An 18805-nucleotide genomic window follows, 5' to 3' on the forward strand; every position below is an offset into this window, starting at 1 on the left:
TAGTTGACATATTTATTTCCAATGGGGATACAGGTTAACAACGCTAATGCCTTTATATATGTGTATGGGAACTGAACACTGAGTAAATGAATAGTTGAAGAGTGGAGCCAGGTTTTCAATTTTGGGAGTGAGAGTTTGTAGGTAACAAAAGGAAAGAGGCTGGAATGTTTCATGTGGTAACTGATTCAAGTTATAGACACAAATATTATGTCATATCATCTTTATAAATGATTACTTATAAATATATTTCCATATTTGTGAATATAATCAGGTTAATATACATGTATATTTCCTTGCTTATCAGCTAAGAAGACTTAGACACAATGAGCCCCAGAAACAGTAAGTACCTATAATACTCAGATTTTGGTTTCTAATGTCATTCTCCAAAAATAGGAAGAAGTTCTTTTTAGAGAATCATTGTAGGACTGGTGCAGTAAGTATACAAGATAAGCCTGGAACATTTTGTCATTCAGAAAGTAAAAAAAAATGCTCAAAAACAAAACAACAACAAAAATAAGCGATTATGCCAAATGGTCCTGGGGGCCAACTGAAAGTGCTCCCAATGGCTAAAGCTGAAACAATTTGAAAAATAAGATAAATAGGCTAGTATTGGATTATAATCCAAAATATAAAATAAATATCCATGAGTTTATAGTTATAAATGCTGCAGAATAGACAAATCTCCTATGCAGAAAATTTCTAAATAATGTATCTGGGTATCTCGCCTTTAAGGAGGTAGAATATAACTCCACACTCCTTAAGTGTAAGCTGAGCATAGTGACCTCCTTCCAAAGAGTACAATATGAAAAGTGAGAGTGGTAGGAGAAGAGTAACTTTACAGTGGAGAAACCTGACAAACATTAACTCAAGTAAGTAGATCTAGGTTCACATCAACATCAAAACACTTGATATGATGAACATGGCAATTTATTTTGTGGTCTTTCTTCCAAAAACTGATGACACCAGTCTAATAATGAGAAAAACATTGAACAAATTGCAATTGAGGTGCAAAATTTCTTGCTGGTATTCCTCAAAACTGTCATAGTTACTAAAAACAAAGAAATTCAGAGAAAATGTCACAGTGACGTAGAGCCTAAGGAGACATGACCACTAAATCCAATGTCATGATTGAGTGAAATTCTGAAGCAGAAAGGAATTGGATAAGAATTAAGAAAATCTGAATAAAGTACAATCATTTCTTAATAATGTCTTTATATTGGTTAATGGGTTGTGACAAATTTATCATACTAATGTAAGATGTTAATAATAGTGAGAGTAGATGTAGATAATATCTACATCTGTAGAGTCCTTGGGAACTGGCTGTAGAGTCCTTGTATTTTCTCTGCAAATATAAAGCTATTCTACTACATATATTTTTATACATATATACATATATAAAAATATATATTTTTTGCATGTGTGTGTGTGTGTAATATGGGTAGCAGGGTGGATTTGATATGTCAATAATTTTCATATCCCTGATTTAAGGTATATTATTTCATTCTTCCAATTATTTAGATGGGCAACAAGCTAGATACCTGTTTCATAGCACCTTCAAGCCAGACATAAATGGTCATATATTCAGTATGAGAGAGACAGAGGCCCACCTCCCACACTTGTTTGAATCCATGGTTATGGACTGGTTTGTTTGAATCATGTGTTTTTATATATGGGTATATTTTCCTGTGTTTTTAAATAAGATATATAGATGAATATGTTGTTAAAGAAATTAAAATACTGTTTTGTTTGGATGGTATGGTGTAGTCAAGGAGAACAGTAACAGAGACCACAAGTTTCTACTTGTGTCATCTGTGTAATTTGACTTAGCAGATCTGGGTCTTATTCTCATCTGTAAACCAAATTGTTGCAGTACATACTATCCAAGGTTGTTTAAATATTCTAAGACTGGCTTAGATGACTTAAATTAATTTTTGCATTATCCTTACATAGTATCCATGAAAAGACCAATTTACCTATTTCCTGTTGATTTTCAAATGGCAGGAAAACTAATTACTTCAATCAACAAATATGATTTACTCTGCACATAACATTTGTTGGAAAGAAGAGAGCATCCAAAATCGGATGGTGGTTTGTCTGCACACAAACAGCCACCATCTTAGTACTGAAAATCTTAGTTCTGCAGTGTTAAAAGTAAACCTTTAAGGCACAGGCTAGGTGATTGAAATATGGAGAAAAAGAGAAGATATTTAAAACATAGAAACATATATATGTGTATATATATATATATATGGAAATATGAAAATGATGGAAAAATGAAAAGTTACATATTTTTAACTGGAGTGATAGGAAAAAGCATAGACATTATTATAGTTGAAGACAATGAATCGGTTGTGATTAATGCAGACAATTTCGATTTGGAATTAACTGAAAGGTACTTAAAATAAGAGAAATCAAAAAATAGATATTATCCATATTTGGAAGTCAAATGAGCTGTCTGGTCAATAGTTAAATATTGTAGGATTTATTGAGATAATAGAAATTGATAAGCACGGATGTAGATACACACACCTTTTAAAGTTAAGGAGAGGGTGTCTCTGGATTAATTAGAACACAAGTCTATTTTCTCAACTTCACCCTTAAAAGATCTATAGATTCATTTTATTTTCCATGTACCTCAAATACAAATTTATGGCAGCTTTTATGATTTTTCTGATCTCCCCTAGTTATTAAAGAGCCCAGTTACCTTTTATCATAAATATATGGCAGTATAATTTTATAAACTCCAAGCTAGGCTTTGAGATTAAGTGTCTACCCTCTCTAATTGGAAAAGTATACTTTGAGAAACAATGGCCCAAGCCCATGTCTGCTATTTCCCTGCCTTGTGTTTCTTCTCCTCTTTCCTTCTGCCTGCCTTCATCCTCTGCTTCCTTCTTGACAGAAGACAGTGGGAACCTGTTTACAGGAACATTATTTTTCTGCTGGTACCATCTTTGGGAGGTTACCTATGCAGCCACAATTTCTTTAGCTTTATAAAATTAATTTCTACTCTAATGCATAAACCCAAACTTACATCTCATAAATAGAAAAAAAACCAACAAAACAGCAGATATTGATTTAATATATTAATAATTGTCACCAGTTTCAGAATGATTCCAGAGATATACTTCTTTAAGAAACCCATTGCTCTAAGTTTTTGCTTTTCTAGAACTTTTTGTCTCACCTTTATCTTGTTGCATACCTCCTTGCCTCTGCCTTGCTTCAATCTATATCTGGAAGAAAGTTCTTCCTTGTTGTTGCCAAAACAGAACTCATGATCATGTAAATTACTCATAATGAGTAATTGAAGATTACTAAATATATATGGAAATAACAAAGTGATTATGTTATATTTTATAATTATGTATTTGTGTAAATATTACACATGTATATTTTATGTATATACATATATATATATACACACACACACACACATACAAGTATAACTATAATTAGCTCCATATTCAGTTCTGCCCTGGAAGTTCTCCATGTTTGCCTTTTCTCCTTGCACCTGGGATTATCATCATTAAACCAACACCTGTTTCCACATATTTCTTTTATTTTATTGGGGATTCTTTCTGATTTCATTACCACTACATCTCTCCCATAATTTTCATTTAAATTACAAAATTCACCCACTTTTTAAAGCAGAGTCATTTTTGGAATGTAAATCAGGTACTGCAACTTCTTTATTTTTAAATATTCCAGTGGCTTAGCATTATTCTCAGAATAAATTTCAACCTCTTTATGGTGACCTAAGTGATCCTTGCCTCTAGCGCTTGACTACACAGACATCTCAGCTGTTGGTCCCCGGCTGTTGGAAGTCCAGTTGCACTGGATCCCTTTGTGTTCTTCTAACTTCTAAGCCTCTTGCAGCTTCAGGGCCTTTATATTGGCTGCCACCTGTGCACAGTATGCTCTTCTGCAAGTCCTCTGCTGGCTTGGGCCACGCACACTCTGTCTCAACTCTCAACCTCTGAAGAGGAAATTTCTGATCACATGTTTTAAAGAGGGCTTCTCCCACACTGTGTGATTTATTTAATTCATAGAACTTAACATAATATGTAATTAAGCTGTTATACATTTTTATCTGTTTTGTCTCAATATGTAAGCACTATTATAGCAAAATTCTTAATTATCATTTTACTACTGTTTTCATATCTGCTATATATATTCACTTAAAATCCAAACAAGAAAAGATGCAAGAATTGTCAGTAAACACTTGTATATCTTACATCTATATTCACCATGTGTTAATATTTTGAAATATGTGTGTATTAGGCAGGGTTCTCAAGAGGGACAGAGCTAATAGGATAGATATTCATATATATAAAGGGGAGTTTAGTAAGTATTGACTCACATGATCAAAAGTCCCTTAATAGGCCATCTGCAAGCTGAGGAGCGAGGAAAGCCAGTCCAAGTCCTAAAACTAAAGAACTTAGAGTGTAATGTTCAAGGTCAGGAAGCATTCAGAATAGGATAAAAATGTAGGCTGGAAGGCTGGGCCAGTCTAGTCTTTTCATGTTTTTCTGCCTGCTTTATATTCTAGCCGCACTGGCAGTTGATTAGATGATACCCACCCAGATGGTACCCACCGAGTGCCTTTCCCAGCCCACTGATTCAAATGTTAATCTCCTTTGGCAACACCCTCACCACATACCCAGAATCAATACTTTGCATCCTTCAATCCAATCAAGTTGACACTTAGTATTAACCATCACAGTGTGCTTCTGCTTTCTATCTGTGAATACACATAAGCATATACCCATTACATTATTGGTATCCTTTGTTGCAAAATTGTAGACATCATCTTGTGTTACTTATTCAGTGTGTTTTTCTTCATAGGAATACAATGCAAATTATAAATCAGAATGTTTGATATCAATGTATATTATTTTTTAAATAATATATAGACAGCAACTTTAAATTTGCTGATACAAGACTATGCATTTCATATTATTGTTCTGTGTTTTTATTTTATTTTATTCTACATATATTATATATTGATGTTTTGAAAGGTGCAGAACATCAACAGGATGCAAACACAAGCCACAGGGTTGGAGAAGATATTTGAAAAACTTATCTGATAAACACTGCTATCCAAATTGTACAAATAAATCTTAAAACTCAATGACAAGAAAATGAACGAACCAGTTAACCAGTGGGCCAAAGACATTAATAGTCACCTCACCACAGAAGATATACAGATACAAATAAGTATATGAAAAGATGTTCAACAGGACACATTATCAGAGAAATACAAATTAAAACAACAGTGAGGTAACACTATATACATATTAGAATGGCCAAAGTCCAGAACACTGAAAACATAAAAAGCTGGTGAGGATTTTGAGAAACAGGATCTCTCAGCCATTGCTTGTTGGAATGCAAAATAGTACGGTTACTTTGGAAGATACTTTGGTGGTTTCTTACAAAACCAAACATAACTCTTACCATATGATCCAGCAATTGCACTCCTTGATATTTACCCAAAAGAGCTGAAAACTTATATTCACACAAAACACTACGCACAGATGCTTAAACCAGCTTTATTCATAATTATCAAAACATGGAAGCAGCCAAGATATCCATCAGTAGGTGAATGAATAAATAAACTGAGGTACATCTAGAGAATAGAATATTATTTGGTGCTAAAAAGAAATGAGCTATCGAGCTATACACAGGACATGGAAGAAACTTAAATGCATATTACTAAATGAAAGAAGCCAATCTGCAAAGACTACATATTGTATGATTTTAAGTATATGACATTCTGCAAAAGGCAAAACTATGGAGAGAGTAAAAACATCAGTGGTTGCCAAGCGTTAGGGAGTAAAGGAATGAATAGAGCACAGAAGATTTTCTAAGGCAGTGAAAATACTACATATGATGCTATAATGATGGATATTGTCCAACATTGGACAGATATGTAATTATATATTTGTTCACACCCATTCAATATTCAACACCAAGAGTGAACTCTAACCTAGGCTGTGGACTTTGGGTGATACTAATGTGTCAACGTAAATTCATCACTTTTAACAAATGTACCACTCTGATTAATAATGGGAAAGACTGTACAAGTGTTGGGGGAGAAAATATACTTGGTATCTCTGTATCTTCCTCCCTCTCAATTTTGCTATGAATCAAAAACTGCTCTAAAAATGTAAGTCTTCAAAAAAAAATAGAATAGTTGTTTTGTAAAATATCCTGCTTGGGTTTGTTGATTTTTTTCACCTGATTAGATTTACATATCGTGTGTTTATCAGGAATACTACATAATTGGCAATGTGCTGTCACTGAATTGCATTAAGAAACATGGGATGCCAGATTGTCGCATTATTGGTGATATTAACTTTGATCACTTGATTTAGTTGATGTCTGCCAGATTCCTCCCCTGTGAAGTTAGTATTTTCTTCTTTGTAATTTATAAATAATTAGTGGCGAAATATTTTGAAGTGTTATAAATATCTCTGTGCTCTTTAAGCTTTCATCTAGTGATTTTAACAACTATCTTTCTAGTTACATTATTTCTTCTACATTTATTTGTTAACATTCTACTTTAAGAATGAGCCCTTCTCCCATTTTATGTATCTGTGTATTATACTGAATATGTTTGAATAAATTATTAGTTTTATACATATAAATGTATTCTTTACATGAGAGTAAGTTAGTTTTTCAAATGAAGAAAGTAACATGAAGCATGAAAATATGGCAGGGAAACAACCCAAGGTACAAAGCAGGTATAGAGACACAAGAAACTTTGCAAAGCTGGCTAAGAAAGTTTAACCAGCATAATAAATAGTCATGTTATTTAACTTAATCACATTTGAGGAGAATCAAGACTTCTAAGTTTCGTAAATGTTGGGGAGCACAAGTTTTCAAGGAAATTTCAGCTGGGTCAAATGTCATAGACTTTTAAAGGATAATGAGGTTATGAAAATAGTTACTTTACTTATGAAGTATAGCTACTCTACATATGCAAAAGTAGATATGTGGATTTGTGGGCATGAAAATATATTTAAGGACATCATCAGCAGAATCAGTAATAAATAATTAAATCTATTAAATGTAGACCAATTCTCCAGGAGATAATGTGGTGAAGATAGAGGAAATGGTCATAGCTAACATAAGTGAAACAAGGTGAATTGTGTTTCTTTTAAGATGGAGAAATAAGAATGTATGTTATCAATTCCTAGGTGTCTGTAGTGGAAATGAAGAAGTAGAAGAGAAATGCAAAACCAAAGTCTTAAAATGTGATGTAATAAACAAACAGTACCTGACACAGTCCCAGTCCTCCAGTTACTTCAATCAAATTAGAAAGGGATTTGTAAAACATTAAAATATCTAACAAAAAAGCTAGATATTTAAATAGCATATTGTAATTTGATCAATGTTTTCTTTCATGTATATAGCCATATTTAATTACCATAAATATGTAGTAAAGGGGATACTTTATTCTTATTTTACCTCTAAGGTTCCTAAGTTTCTTGTAGGTATGACCTATACCCTGTACATACAGAGGATTTGGAACTTTATTCCTATTCTAGGAGTTACATATGTGCATGGGTTGGAGTGAAAGGAGAAATCTTGGATAATTTTGTATTTTAAATTGCCTTTTAAATATAGAAAATATTTCTGTTATTATAGAATGATGAAAAACATATTATGGAATTAGGATGCTATTAATGAAAGGTGCAGAGACAAGCATGTGCATGGTGTATTGGAGGAAAAACAGGGTGACAGTGAGGCTCGGATGCTTCAGCCTCTTTTTTGTGTGCCCCCATGCTGGGTGTACAGGACATGTCTCACACAGCCCTCATAACACTGCCTGGTCAGTCATCCTTCTGCAGCCTCCACCAGACCATGCACTCTGCAAACAGGGGCTGTGTTCTTGTGTTCTTTTTTTTTTTTTTTAAACTCTACTGCCTAACACAGTGCTTTGTACCCTATATGCATTTGTTGAGTAGATGACAGAAGCAAGAGATCAAGCTGAAAAAGTAATTTGAGGCAAGGGCAAAGTTTCAAGCTTTCAAAGTGATTATGTCAAAGAGTCACATACTTGCTGGTTGTCTTAATTTAAAAGGAGGCATTCATTTTAAGCTTTATAAATTAGATCTATGGCTTGAGAATATATTTCCATCAAAATGTAAGTGAAATGTTCAGAACTGTGTCCCTGCGTATCTTAGAGGATTTTAGTGGATTAATAGGATGATGAATTTAGCTCGGTTTTGCTAGAATTCAATACTGACTGAACGTGGGGAAATGCAATATTTAAAATGATACCACGTTAGAGTATACTAGTGTAACTAATAATAATCTTGGAAGAAAAGAATTAGCTTTTGCTTTCTGATTATTTTGTAATAAAGAACCCGGCCAGTGTTAAAAAATAATAATTAAAAATTATGCTGGCCTTTTCAAAGGTGGGGATGAAAGGTGGGGAATTCTAATTGACCTTCCCCCAAAAATAACATTATGACTGATCTCTCTATAAGGTGGAGACTTCAGTTTATTAGGAATTTCTGACTTGCACTGATAAAATTTAGGAATGCCTACCAAGGACTTGTATTCCAATCCATGGTAGGGGTAATGAAGAGGACAGGTAACATTTTAAGCAAAAATATACTTAGTCCTACCAGATGTGTTTTCTTAGCACTGTTGTACATCCCTGTGAAATTATAATGTGAGCTCTCCAAGGGTGAGATATTCCAATGCATCTAAATCAACACAAGCTGTTAAGAGTGTACTTAGGCGTTGAAGATGATTTAAGTAGCTACTTTGATTATATTAAATATATGTGAAGTCAATTACCTCTCTGTGATGAGAGAAAGGAAATGACATTGTTAAATGGAATGCTTAGGTACTTTTAAAAATTAACATAGTCAAGTTCCTTCTAACAAAATATTTAATTTGACGTGCCTCTGGTGCAGATTTGAAGATCAATGAAAAAAAGTCCTATAATTGAAGAATAAAATGAGATACATAGGTATTTACAACTCCAATTAAAAATAACAAAATTTTTCAACCAACGATTAAAAATTGAATAACCAATTAGTAACTAAAATGTTTTCAGAGTCAATTTAAACATGCATACATTACAATTTATTATAATATAATTCAAATATTAGTTGTAAGTTGTGTGTGACCAAAAATACTCTTTTGACTTACTAGCAGAAAATGTGAGCAGAATTACTTTTTTTTGGTGACTGTGGGGTAGTCAAAATTCCAAAGATGTTGTTCCAAGATTCTTATCTGTTGGTTATTGAAGGAGACATTAATCCAGGTACTGCTGTGTTGGGACTCTGCATATGGAAATGAGGCTGCTAGTTAGGGGATTTTAAGATAGGTAGGTTAGTCTTGACAATTCATATAGGTCCCAAACAATCATACAAACCCTTAAAGATGAGAAATGTTGGGAGTAGAGTTAGAGAGATGTGGTCCAAGAGGGAGGCAGAGGAAAAGGTGATAATAATATCAGATAAATATGAAGCATGAGAAGGTTCCTATCCTCATTAATGACATTGAATGGGGCCAGAAATCAGAAAATGCAGTCAGCTTCTAGAAGCTGAAAGTGAGCCCTGGCCAACAGTGAAAAAGAGAAATGGGGACCTCAGTCCTAGAATTGCAAAAATAAACAAACAAACAAGAAAACAAAACACAAATTTTTCCAACAACTTGAATAATTCTGTTCATTAAGCATAGCCCTGCAGAAACACTGGTTTCAACTTTGTGAAACTCATTGAACATGTTATAGTGGGTAGCTAGTCAGACAGGAACAGGGCAGGAGAGGGGCCCCCACACCCCACCTGGAATGTCAAGTAATACTCAGCTGATTGTCAGGCAGTTGTCACACTACCTCTCTAAAATAAGAACTGGTGGCAGTCAGTGCCAGGAAAAGGTAGTTTCCCAATAAATAAAAACACCTAAAACTGGTGATGGGCAGCTTCCCAGTAAGATCTCAGGAATTGGGTATGTGGGGCTCGAGCATGCTCATTAAGAGGCAAAATGGTGCAGTTTAACTGTTATATGACCTTCCAGGGGCATTCCACCAGAAAAAGGAAGAATGCTTCAGGTGAGCATGCATACAACTCCAGTAAACACCCAGTCAAAGCCTTGGTCAAATAATCAGTTTCTCCAGTTATGTCCTGTTACAAAAGAAAACAGATTCTTATTACACTTTTGCAAATAACCATATTGTCATAAGAATACTCACAAGTAGTTTCCAAATTCTGGAGAAATCAGGTAGAGAGAAACAAATATGCTCCACATTTTCTTATTTTATTTTATTTTAAGTTCCAGGGAATATGTGCAGGATGTGCAGGTTTGTTACATAGGTAAACCTGTGCCATGGTGATTTGCTGCACCTATCAACCCATCACCTAGGTATTAAGCCTGCCATGTGTTAGCTATTTTTCTTGATGCTCTCCCTCTCCCTCCATCCCTGCACCCTGACAGGCCCAGTATTTGTTGTTCCCCTCCCTGTGTCTATGGGTTCACACTGTTCAGCTCCCATTTGTAAGTGAGAACATGCAGTGTTTGTTTTTATTTTCCTGCATTAGTTTGCTGAGGATAATGGCTTCCAGCTCCATCCACGTCCCTGCAAAGGACATGATCTCATTCCTTTTTATGGCTGCATCGTATGCCATGGTGTATATCTACCACATTTCTTAATCCAGTCTATCATTGATGGGCATTTGGGTTGATTCCATGTCTTTGCTATTGTGAATAATGCTGCAGTGAACATACATGTGCATATCTCTTTATAATGGAATTATTTATATTCCTTTGGGTATATACTCAATAATGGGATTGTTGGGTCAAATGGCATTTCTGGTCCTAGGTCTTTAAGGAATAGCCACACTGTCTTCCACGATGGTTGAACTAATTTACATTTTTACCAACAGTGTAAAAGTGTTACTATTTCTCTGCAGCCTCACCAGCATCTGTTGTTGTTGTTGTTTTTGACTTTTTAATAATTGCCATTCTGAATGGTGTGAGATGGTTTTGTTTTTGTTTTTGTTTTTGTTTTTGTTTTTGAGACAGAGTCTCACTCTGTCGCCCAGGCTCGAGTGCAGCGGTGTGATTTTGGCTCACTGCAACCTCTGCCTCATGGGTTCAAGTGATTCTCCTGCCTCAGCCTCCCAAGTAGCTGGTGTCTGGTAAGGGCCTATGTTCTAGCTCAGAGACAGTGCCATCTTGTCACAGCCTCACATAGTGGAAAGAGCAAAAGTCTCTCTGGGGTCTGTTTTATAAGGGCACTAATCCCATTCATGAGGGCTCTGCCCTCATGACCCTGCCTAAGTACCTTCCAAAGGTCCCACTTCCTATGACTTGGGGGTTAGGAATTCAATATACAAATTTTGGGGACCTTAAACATTTTTAACATAACAAATATGTAAGGAACAAGAAACATTTTCTTAATGTATGCCCCATAAATATGATAGAAACAAAGTTACTAAAAACAGGGAGTTTTCATTAAGTGTCTGGTATCTGTTTGTTTTAAATTGGACAATAAGCATTTTAGCAACAGAGACCTGGATTAGACTCTGAGATCTTCTGTTTACCATTGAGTGACATTGGATAAGATGCCAAACCTTTCTGGGATGCAGTTTTCTCATTTGTAAAATGAAGAATGATAGTAGCTCCTTTCCTAGATTGTCAGAAGGATTAATTAAGATAATGATTATTAAGTGATAAGCACTATGCCCACCACACAGTAACCCATGCTGGAAGAATAAATTGTAACAATCATCGTCATTACTATCTACTTTGTAAAATCCCATTAACCTATGCGAGTCTGTTTTCTTGCTGCTTTTTTTTTTACTATTGCCATTTTATATAGTTTCATAATTTTACACAATTATATATACCACAGAGATAGAATTTTTTTATTTACCTCCTTTTACTTCTGGTTTTGCTTTATATTTTACCTAAATTGTTTACGAAACAATGTACCTTCCAGTTCCCAATTGCTGAGAGGACAGGATAATTCTAATTGTTTGTTGTAATAAGCTCTGTGATAAACATCTGTGAACATATGCCATTTTCTATCATATAGCATTGCTAACTTTTGAAGTTATAACCTTAAGTTAAATTTCTAGGAGTAGTATTCATGTCTTTTAAAATATAATATGTGATTGCTTTCACACTGGTGAGGTGATGTTGCTGAACACCTCCCTCAACTATGTATGTTGTAATTTACACTTTCCCTAAGTATCAGAAGCCTTGTCAGTTTTATATGAGTTCGCTTAACCTTTGTAATTCCTATATAAAGTTTATATTATCAATATAAACATTAGATTATTTGTAATGTTCTTATAAATCTTTACATTCTACGTAATATTATAAACATTGCATAATCATATATGTGATTTTTCTATTTTTATTTTCTGAATTTCTTTCCTTCTGTTCAAGTTTTACAGTTTTGTGTAATCCACTTAGGATATCTTTTTCTCTGTGATTTTTTAAATTATTTACAATTTGGGCTAATTGTAACTGTCACAATAATAATCCAATTTGATTTCAATTATTTTTCTGCTCATTCTTCCACTTCTATCCTGTGTCTCTGTGACTCTCTATATCAGTTCTGTCAAATTGAACTTGTTTTGGTGACAGAAATAGTCTATACTGTCCAACACAGTAATTGCTAGTCAAACAGAGCTATTGAGCACTTGAAATGAGACTAATAGGACTGTTTTTAAACCCTTGAACTTAACAAGAATATTTACAGTACATAAAAATATGTGATTTTTACTTTATTGATACCAGTGACATGATTTATTTCCTCCTTCAGGATAGGAAAAATTGTTACATAGAACTGCTCACATCTCAAATTCTACACCTGTGCATAAATGGGTTAAGTTTATATTGACCAATACAATTCTACATTTCCCTTTATTTATCCGTCATTTATTGGAACATACAAGAGGCCTTCTATTGTCCTATATAAGATGAATGCTGTCTTCTATTTATTGGATATATGCTGCTTTACACTTATGAATACATATATGCTTTATAATTGTAAATATATATTTTTATATATGTGTTTGTGTATATATATCCATATAGATATTTACACTGATACATGTATACATATAGATACATATATACGTGTGTGTGTGTGTGTGTGTGTATGTGTAGGCATACCTCAGAGATATTTGAGTTCAGTTTCAGACTGAAGTGTGCCTATATATATATTTCTAACTTTGTAAGTAAAGAAAGGTACATACAGAACACTCTTAACAATTCAGATTTTTCAGAAAAAGAAGCAATACAGATATTCCAAAAAAAAATATTTTATTAAAAAGAGTTGTTCTGAAGTAGGCATCGTGCAAAATTTCTAGAATGAAAGAGAATCCATCTATGTATACTCCAAGGAGGTGGAACAAATATTCCAACAGGTGAGCAATCTGCACACTCATTTGCCTTATCTCACCAAATGAAACCTCTGAATAACCCTACTAATTACAATGAATCAATAATCAGACACAGTAAGATAAATACTCAATAGGAAAGAAATTCCATCATTAAAACTAAGAGTCTCTCTACTTCCACTCTTGTCTTTAAATCAAGAGGGCCTTAAAGTTCTCCTCAGTTTAACTAGACTTTAGACAAGCTTCTTCCTAACTAGGCGCCTGACCTCCTTTTTCCTAGAGTGTTTACTTTAGAAAACTTGTACATTCTATTTTTTTGCCCCTTTGATATGTAAATCTTTTTAAAAGCCTCTTTCCAGTTTTACAACCGAGGAAGGTCATTCTCAAGTTGCTGAGGGTTATTCCATTGAAATGTAACCATCAAGGGAGATAGCATATATACATATATATATGTACATATATATTTCCCTTGATATATATATACACACACATATATATACGTGTATATATATATATATATATAAAGAATTCTCCGTTTTCCTTTGGGTAGGGCCAATAAGCAAAACTAGGGGGCTTTGGCATCCTCCAACCCTTATCTACTACCTATCACACCTCTGTCTTTAAAAAACTATCCAGCCTTTTGTATTAGTGGAAGCCGAGCTTAGATTGAGTACTGGCCTCTCCCTATTATTTTGAATAAACTCTTTTTTGCCTGCTTAATTTTTCAGGGGAATTTCTGCTTGTTAATCTTTTTTTTTTAATCTACTTGCAGTATACAGTCAGCATAATCACTTTATAGCCTGAGTCAGATCATGGTTCTCTTCTACTCAAGACCTACAGTGGTTTACCTTTCATTCACAGTGAAAGCTGAAGTCTGTACATGACCCTATTGGACAAGGCCTCTGCAGTCCCTGTGTTTAAACTCATATACTTTCTACCCAAATCAGGTTCTCCTCCAGTGGTAGCATCATTCATGCAGTTTTGTAGGGAGAAATCTAGGAGTTACCCTTGAAAACCCCTTTCCCTGAATTCCCAATAATCAGTCATTCATGAAATGCTGCCACTTTTACCTCCTGATCCCACTCATAGCTGTCCTTGTTTCTTTCCACTCACTGTTACCCTCTCGTATAAGCTACATTGTCTCCTGCCTCAACTACTGCATTAGCTTTCTACTGCTCTTTGAATACTAGCTACTTTTCTGCTCTGAACTCTTCAAGGTTAACAAGGTGTGAGAGTAATGGGACTAAAACTTTGCAAATAGAAATCTGATCATACCATACCCATGTGTAAACTCCTTTTGTAGTTTTCCATTGAGTTTTAAATAAATTTTAAATTCTAGAATGTGGCTTCTAATGTCCCCATGTATGATGTGACCTGTGGTTATCCATCCTTCTTTCCACAGGCTGTCCTTTGTCTTCTTGTTCCAGCTCATACCCAGGCCCTTGAATTTACTGGAACACTATCTCTATCCCTACCTCCAAACACTTATACATCCTTCTCCTAGTGGCCTCTTAACTGGCTAATTTCTAATTATCTTTGTTTTCTCTGCTCAAATATAACTTCCCCAGAACATCATCCCTGTCTTCTACTAGGTTAGACTCATTAACGATTTCTTTTTATAGTCACTATCTTTCATAGTACTGTCTACCAACTATCCCACATCGCAATGGTAATTTTTTGGTAATTAATTAATATCCATCTCTTCCATTAGACTATAAACACCAGGATAAAAGGAATTGTGTCTATTTTAGTAGGCATTATGTCCCACAGTAGGTGCTTAAATACTTATTGAATAAATTCATACCTATCGATTTCTACTTAAAAAAATTCAAACTAAGGAGCCTAACACTTAATCTCGGTCAGTTTGGGGTTTTTTTTTTTTTTTTTTTAATCTCTTTCTTTCCTGTATTGATTGCATCTCTCTTATGGGAAGTTTTACATTATATTAAGACATTGGCAGGAGGTGTCACCTCTGGCTCTCTTTGCTCTCCACTTAAACTGAAAAGCTCCTATTCCTTCTATCTGTTTGTTACTGAACTAATCAAACTGGCATTTACTGAGTCAGCTCTCACCATAAGGTTTCTTCAGTGATAGCTGGTCTATCACTTAAAGACATGAGGACATTGCTGCTAATTTTGGGCTCTGTTGCAGCACAAATACCACTGACAGTTGTACTTTCTGCTAAATATCATTATGCAACTATCCGATTCCTAGGATTTTCTCAACTCCCCAGAGCTTCCCTGGAAAATGGACCATTGGCCCCTGTTTTTCAAGAACTATCATCTCAATTTTATGTCATGTCAGGGTAATCATTTCCTGGTTTCTAAGGGGACACTCTTGGCTGTCTCTCTAGACAAATGAATTTAATTGAGAGGGCAGTCAGCTCTCCATTTCTGAGGGTTCATGCAGATATGGAGGGCCCACTAAAGGCCATGAACATCAGCAGATTTTGGTATGATAGAGTGAGAGTGTCCTGGAACTATCTCCCACAGATACTGCGGGAAGACTATAACTGTTTCTATAATATCGTTTTGTCTTCAAAGACTCCTAGCATAATATCTATGGTGAAGACTAGAAAGCTGCTTTATATTCCTTGTCAATAGCTTCTCTGGTGAAATGAAACCGAGAAAGGGAAAAGACCACATGGTTAAAAGGCAGGGGAGTGGTGGGCAGGTTGTATGTAGTACAAAACAAATAATAATGAAAGAAAAAAATTTCATCCAGCTACCTACTTATACTAAATGCTAGACAACATATGGTGTTAAATCATTTTAGTTCTAGAAAAAAAAATCCACATGCAATAATTTTAAAATGTTAAACAAAGATTATAGGAGGCCATTATTGTATTTGTTTGTTCCCCTTCATATTCAGAGGGGTTTGAATTAGCTACCTGCAGCAGGCCTCCGTAGACCAGATCAAACCAAAATGAAATCACTCATGCTAAGCGAAGCAGATAAATCCCCCAACAAACCAGTTTTTCCTAAAAAGCAGGAGATTCACAGCAACCAATTAGAACCACTCCAACTGAGTTAGCTTAATGAGTGACCTCTCTGCTTTAACTCGTAAAAGAAGAGTGACCTGTAGTAACCCGATGTTAACCAACCTGCTTTTTAAAAATTTTGTTTTCTTCTTCCCACCTTACAAAAACCAACTGTTCTGTCATGCCCAGTGGAATAATCTTTCTGTTTTATAGAGTGAGGTATTGCCCAATTCTACAACTGCAAAGAAAAGCCAATTAGGTCTTTAATTTCTTTTATCTTTTCAATATTATTTAATAGGTAGTTTAAAATTTTTCTTTAGAGTAAAAAGAAATTGGGCTGGGCGTGGTGGCTCACGCCTGTAATCCCAGCACTTTGGGAGGCCGGGGCGGGCAGATCACGAGGTCAGGAGATCGAGACCATCCTCACCAGCATGGTGAAACCCCGTTTCTACTAAAACTACAAAAAATTAGCGGGGCGTGGTGGCGGGCGCCTGTAATCCCAGCTACTCGGGAGGCTGAGGCAGGAGAGTGGCGTGAACCCGGGAGGCGGAGCTTGCAGTGAGCTGATATCGCGCCACTGCACTCCAGCTGGGTGACAGAGCAAGATTCCGTCTAAAAAAAAAAAAAAAAGAAAAAAGAAAACAAAGAAGTTTGTTCTTTGGATTTAGTAGTTTTCTAACAGGCACACCTAAACATAAAGCCTAAAAGGTGGTGGTAACTGTGCTTTGAGCTGTCTGTTTTTCTAACATAGACTTATATTTACATTTTAGCAAACTACTGCTTTACTTTTTAGAAAAATCACTGTAATGGAACTCTTCTGCAAAGAAAAATAAAAAATTATATTAGGAAAAGCAGAGTTTCAAGAAAATAAAGACAAATTGCTCTGCAGAACAATGTAAAAAGTTTTCTTCATTGCAGAAGGAATTTGGTTTTGGCAATGTATACATTATTTGTCCAGTGTTATCCAGAGAAAAGCTGGAGTAGCCACCGGACAATCGCAGTTAGCTAGCTCATTCCTGATGAGAATCGAAAGGGAAACGCAATTGTGTAAAACTCAAAAAACTCAGTCTGTGGGGCTATTCATGCTGACTGCTTCAGGCTCTCTAAATAAGACCCAAAAGAAAGATGATACATATATTTTCAGAGTTGTAAAGTATGCCCCAGCTGGCAGACAAAATGAACTCTTGTGATTTACGGAGACACCTAAACTTAAAAGCAGAATCAGGCAGCCACAGCAAGATAGGAGAGTGGTCACATGCCCTGCGTGCTTTGAAAATGCTTTTGTGTTCTCAGAAAGGTGTTGTAAAAGTAACACAAGACTGCCTTTTCTACAGTCGAGCCAAACCAGTTTCTGTGGTTGCTGAGATAGACTGCAGCTGGAAATTCCCCAGCTGAACAGCAGACCACCTGCCATAAACTAACTGGCCACCTGAGGCCAGCCAGGTAAGGGAGACTGGTGCTTTGGGCCTTAAAGGTTATCCAGTCAAAACTTCCTCACTCCCCTCCTCTGCCCTCTGTTTTTTGCCGTTCTAATTTCCTACTCTGCCACCTTTCCTACTCTCTGACCTCTTCCTGGAGCATAATGCCACTTTGCAATGAAGGCTGCGTCTCCCCAATCTGCAGACTGCTTTTAGAAAATGAAGTTCTCTGGCTCAGCATGGTGGCTCACACCTGCAACCATGGCACTTTGGGAGGCCAAGTAGGGGTGGATTACTTGAGGTCAAGAGTTCAAGACTAGCCTGGCCAACATAGTGAAACCTTGTCTTTAGTAAACACACACACACACACACACACACACACACACACACACACATTAGCCAGGTAGGGTGGCACGCGCCTGTAGTCCCAGCTACTCGGGAGGCTGAGGCAAGAGAATCGCTTGAACCCAGGAGGCAGAGGTTCCAGTGAGCCAAGATCGTGCCACTGCACTCCAGCCTGAGCCACAGACAGAGACTCCATCTCAAAAAAAAAAAAGCAAAAATTAGCTAGGTGTGGTGGCTCATGCCTGTAATATCAACTACTCAGGAGGCTGAGGCATGAGAATCACTTGAACCTGGGAGGCAGAGGTCGCAGTGAGCTGGAATGGTGCCACTGCACTCCAGCCTGTAGTCCCAGCTACTCAGGAGGCTGAGGCATGAGAATCACTTGAATCTGGGAGGCAGAGGTTGCAGTGAGCTGGCATGGTGCCACTGCACTCCAGCCTGGGGGACAGAGCAAGATTCTATTTAAAAAGAGAGAGAGAAAAAAAAAGTTATCCTGTTGCCTCTACACATCTCATTGGTGTTTTCGTTGATGAACGATTATCCTGGTTGTAGTGAATGACGGTTTGGGAAGAAACAATGGTTAAATTAAAATAATGGCTAAGAGATAACAGTTTTTTTCCTGAGTAGAACAGACATTCCAACTTCAATTCTGAAAGAAACAGACTGATAAATAATGCTGTGGGCTAAATTGG

At 35.9% G+C, this 18805-nt stretch overlaps 1 long non-coding RNA gene across 1 annotated transcript in view; it reads left to right on the top strand.

Annotated features, from left to right (window-relative positions):
- Nucleotides 1-18805, top strand: part of LOC129393654 (uncharacterized) — a 194570-nt gene that overhangs the window by 102077 nt on the left and 73688 nt on the right. Inside the window, exon 3 of the long non-coding RNA XR_008620678.1 lies at nucleotides 305-339. This is a non-coding gene — a long non-coding RNA (uncharacterized LOC129393654). The remainder of the gene's footprint in view (nucleotides 1-304; nucleotides 340-18805) is intronic.

This window comes from Pan paniscus, chromosome 14 (genome assembly GCF_029289425.2).
Source record: "Pan paniscus chromosome 14, NHGRI_mPanPan1-v2.0_pri, whole genome shotgun sequence".
Taxonomy (NCBI): domain Eukaryota; kingdom Metazoa; phylum Chordata; class Mammalia; order Primates; family Hominidae; genus Pan; species Pan paniscus.